Source organism: Cupressus sempervirens, chromosome 9 (genome assembly GCF_028749045.1).
Source record: "Cupressus sempervirens isolate cs-2001-9-10 chromosome 9, ASM2874904v1, whole genome shotgun sequence".
Taxonomy (NCBI): domain Eukaryota; kingdom Viridiplantae; phylum Streptophyta; class Pinopsida; order Cupressales; family Cupressaceae; genus Cupressus; species Cupressus sempervirens.
This window is the reverse complement of record NC_143126.1, coordinates 776,850,760-776,855,853: the sequence shown is the minus strand read 5'-3', so window position 1 is coordinate 776,855,853 and position 5,094 is coordinate 776,850,760. Positions and strand designations below refer to the sequence as shown.

The following is a 5,094-nucleotide window of genomic DNA, read 5'->3' as shown; positions in this document are numbered from 1 at the left end:
ATTGAATATTCCATCTATTGAAATTTAATACATTAAAAGATCTATATAGTTATTTGGTAATTTTATTTTTCTAATGATATTTTATTTACCCAATTCTTTCAAGTCAATATATCTCATAACAATATTAAATATTTTTAGAAATATTTTTTTACATCTCTTTCTTCCTATAAAATTTTAACATAAAATTCACATCATATAACTTTAAAAAAATGTGAATATAAACATATAATGATCTTAAAGAAAAATATTAAAAATATTTTTCCATTAAACTCAAAAATTTTATTTCCATCAACCAATTAATAACACCTTTAAAAGTTAGTTATCTACTAGCATCTTCTTATATTCAATAATGAAACATTAATAATGTTTCTCACATACTTACAAAGGGCCACATTCTATTCTACTTCTCCAACCCACCTCTCTTCTTCCTCTTAATTCAAAAGTATTATTCAGATTGAAAGATTTGAATAAAATCCAATCATCAAGAGTATCTCTTAAATAAGTCATCTTCTTCTTTAAACCTACACAACAATTGGCATGCATAGTACAAACTTCTTCTAATTGTGCCTTCGGTTCACAAAATCCACTAAAGTAAATTGTATCAAGGAATAAAAGATCTATGCCAATTTGAGTAAAATTTGAGGAAAATTTCATCATATTAAAGACATCTTGATCATGCCTGTTAGGATTTATTGTAGTATATGCATGCCAAAGTTCATAGAGTTTAGCAGTTCTTTCATTTGCCTTAACAAATGAAAATCCTGTATTTGGATCATTTGAGATACTATGTGGATTATGTTTATATAAATCACAAGACACTTGAAAATCTGCCTCGATTGAGAGCCTCTCAAATGGATTTCGTAACCACATTATATCTACATCCTGTAAATAATATTTGAAGAAAATCAGTAAAATATTCCATGACAGATGAACTATAAAAGTGTTAAATTATGAGATGAGAGAAAGAATCTTTTCATTTGAAAAAGAATATATGAGAGGTGGACAAAAGAAGAAAGACAAATCGAGAGACAAATTATATTGGATACTACCTGATTAGATTTCGTGAAAAAAAATTATAATTTAATTCTAATCTATTAGAATAATAATTAATTTAATTGGCTTATCAAATTATGGATGTGACAATAATTTAATGGAGTCTTTTTCAATAGACCATATCTCTAACTTGATTACTGAATTGGGGAAATTAATATGCTCTAAACTAGTATAAATAAGCCTAGAAGTGTTGGTCATATGTTTCAGTTCCTCTCTTGTCATATTTTTCACAAATTATTGTTTGTGCATCCCCAGCCAGCAATTGTGTCCTAGGATATTTTCTCCTCTCCCTCTCTATGTTGTAATCTAGCAAGGATATTGGATTTTCTTCCTAATTCTTTCCTAGTTGAACCCGGACCTTGAATCAAGTTATCTTATATATATTCTAGTAGTTCACTGACTTTTAGTTAGAAGAAGAAAATTAATACATGGATCTCTATTTTTTTTATCATTTAAAGATTAATTGTATTGGATACTACCTAATTAGAAATTAGTGAAAAAAATTATCACTTAATTTTAATCTATCAGAATAATAATTGATATGGAGCTCTATCTTTTTTATCAAGGGAAGGGAGCCTGACCATGCAGAACTTTATTTCACATTTCATGTTAATTAGTTTTTCTTTTAAAATACTAATTCATTTATTCAATAAAATAGATTTTTTTAATTTGTATCAAATTTATTATTATTTAAAGTTTAAATGTTTTATACTTTTTATAAATTTGTTTGTTTCACAACATCAAAGGTAGCTGTTTGAATTTTGAATGATTTTTTATAACTGCATATGTTTAGTATATAGAAAAAATAGAATAAAATTTAAGATAGAAAAAATTAATTAAAATAAATATGTGTAAACCAATCATAATTAAGAATATCACCTCTACGTAAACATCAAACATATTAAAACAACCACAGAGACTAGTAAACTTTCTTTAAATACGGAGCCAAATACCCTAAGTCAATCTAATGAAACTACAATTATCAGAATAACAATGTCAAATTTTTTGATGATCGTTACAGTAAACATTTACAACGTGGGGTATGTGAGGAAACTTACAGTAAACACGAAATTATATCCTCGCTCAACCACAGTCTTCAAGAAGAGAATTTTAGTCTGCGTCATCTTTATATAATCCTTTGTCCCAAAGGACTTCTCCTCAGTAAAATCAACTCCTTCAGTCCTGAGCTCATAGCAATGAGGATGGATTTCTATGCAGCGGTTGAAAGCTTTTGCATCCATGGCCACAATGAGCAGGTGGTTAAGTAAATCATGTGTTCCCTCCCCAATCCGAAAACTCTCAAGAAAAAGATCTACTAAACTGTTTGGCTCCATCCATGCTCCATTCACTGGTGTGATGATCAGAGTCTTCTTTGGCATTGAAGCCTTTGCCAAAGCAATCTCCAACTCATCAGAATCACTTGCAACTTCTATCTGAAAACAAACCCAAAATAATACTGAGATAGAAAACAACATGATTCAAAACATAGATTATTGTAAGAGATATGTTAATCTGAATTAAACTTACATATGGAGGTGCGGCTTCAGTTTCTGTAGATAGAGGCCAATAAGTTCCCTTAGTTACATAGAAACATACCAATAAAACCATTGTTAGAGAAATAATCAGAAATATATCTCTGATTGGCTTATCAAATATAATTTCTCCTTTCATCTTCAAATTGGAAGAGCCTAATCAGTCTTTTAATAACTGATTCGGTCTTGAGAGCTGCATTCTAATGTCTTGGAGATTATATACAGTGAAAACGGCTTTGTCAACCATATTAGGGTTTTTTTGAACTAACTCATATTCTAGGGCGTACGACGTGCAACTTTTATATTTGGCGTTACACTACCATGATTTATTTGGGCTTTGTACTGAATGATGTATAAAAAGTTTTTAATCAAATGTATTATATTGAATTGAACAGAAAGAAAGGTTTGTTTATCATCCAGTAGTGGGATTGGCAATATATTGTATTGTGTTACACAGAAAGAAAGTTGACAATCGTGACAAGAGCAAGCATTAACCGGCAACTGACAAATGCATAAATAGCCTCTTTTGTTCACAAAGTGGACATTAACAGATGGGCCATCATGGGTGGATGCCCAATTTATGGGGTGTAACAAATTCAATAATTGGTGGCGTTCTCTTTTTCCTCATTGGAAAGCGCCAATTCTTCCCGGTTGTTTGATTTGCTGATTTTAACTTTTATTCAGTTTCGAGTGATGGCTGATGGAAAGATATATCACGCTGTGGAAAATCCTAGCTTGTAGAACCTCTTCATATGATTAATACAGATCGCCATCAAAATCAAAGGCTTAAAGTGTGTTTAGTTTGAGATAAAGTTTTATAAACTAAGAGTTGAATTTTCATTTGTAGTTTTACTTGTTCTTAGTTAAATAAATCTGTTTTAAAAAAAATAAAAATGTTTAGATGTATATAAGTCTGGTTCAATTGGTTTATCTTTCAGATTCTTGTAATTTAATCTAAATCTTATCTTTAATCCTTTTCTATTATAGAAAGTTCACAAGTTTAACTGTGAGGTCATCCTAAAATTCATAATCTTGATATATTTAATAAAAAAATAAAAATTTAAGCATTTAGTTGACTAGCTCTATTTTACACTTTAGTCTTAGTTTGACCATGGACAAATTTTCATTACTTAGTTTTACGTTTCTATAGTGCAAAATAATATATCATGCATTTTAAGGATGCCATAAAATAGGGTGATCATTACATTAGATACAATCATTTGCATCTACATTATATGGCACGATCAAGTAAAGGGTTTGGACGTACTCATCTATTGCATGTCTAATTAGAAAATAACACGTGTTTCAAAAACTAGCAATGTCCTTGAAAGGAGTTTGAGTTTAAAATCACACTTCAAATTATGCCACTAGTTCTAAAACTCGAGGTACATTAAGAATGAAACAATGATATTAAATCTTTTACGAATTTCAAAATCGGATAGCTCCAAAGCAAGTTTGAATATAATATCACTCTTCAAACACTAGTTTAAGAACTCCCAATAGAGTTTGACATCAATAATGAAACAATGGTCAATGATCAATTCAAGAATTTTACAACCCGAAACTCTTTTAGGACAAGTTTGAGTTTAAAATTGCATTGTGGATTCCAATAATAATTCTACAACTAGAGGTGCAAGCCTATATCAAGTTGAATGGAACATTGATTTTAAAGTGTATAGTCATAACTCAATGAGAAATTATGAACCTTCTATTAAGAGGTTTTGGGTCTAACAACTAGTTGAAAACCCAAAGTTGGAAATGGAACAGAGGTGAAAGGGCTAGCAAAATTAGACTGGAACTTTTGAACTTCCTATAAAGTATTTTTTTGTATCCAGAGAAAATTGTGTTCTTTGAACTTCTAAAATTCCTTTGTACTATGTTAAGAATTATGATTTATGATTTGTTTTATTTTTTAATAATTATTATTGATGTTGTTCTTTTTTAATTCCATTTACTTCAATGAACCTTGGCATCTCATGAAAATTGTAGAGATTTTGATTGGGATGATACTACTTATTGGTTTTCATACTTCTTTGTTGATTTTTTTTCTTAATATGTTTTTTCAATACAATAGGTTTTGCACTAGGTCCTATAATCTGAATCTATAATTTAGATCAATGATTCATAGCTTATTCACTCTTGTATATCTCATTGCACATAGAAAACTTATCAAAGGTTTGAATGGGAAGAAATGAAACTTCAAATTATCCATGTTTGAGATGCACATGATTGTAGATGGTGAGATAGCTGAATATTTTATTGGAAGAACCATTAAAAACATTAATGGAAGAAATGTTGATGCTTAATAAGTGAGGGTCACAAATGAACACCACAAAATCTATATTTGGTAACTCCAAAGGTTCTTCACTTAAGGGGAAATATGATACCATGCCCATTCATATGGAATGGTTTATAATTGGAAACACATAGGAAACATATTGCTTAAATAGGAGCTTGAGGGAGATGTTTGGGGAGGGGATGGGAATTTATATAGGAAAACATGTGGGTA

General features: G+C 29.8%; 1 pseudogene; it reads right to left on the bottom strand.

Annotated features, from left to right (window-relative positions):
- Positions 1-378: 378 nt before the first annotated feature.
- LOC149541031 (uncharacterized protein At4g15970 pseudogene) lies at positions 379-2,724 on the bottom strand (annotated as a pseudogene).
- Positions 2,725-5,094: the final 2,370 nt, after the last annotated feature.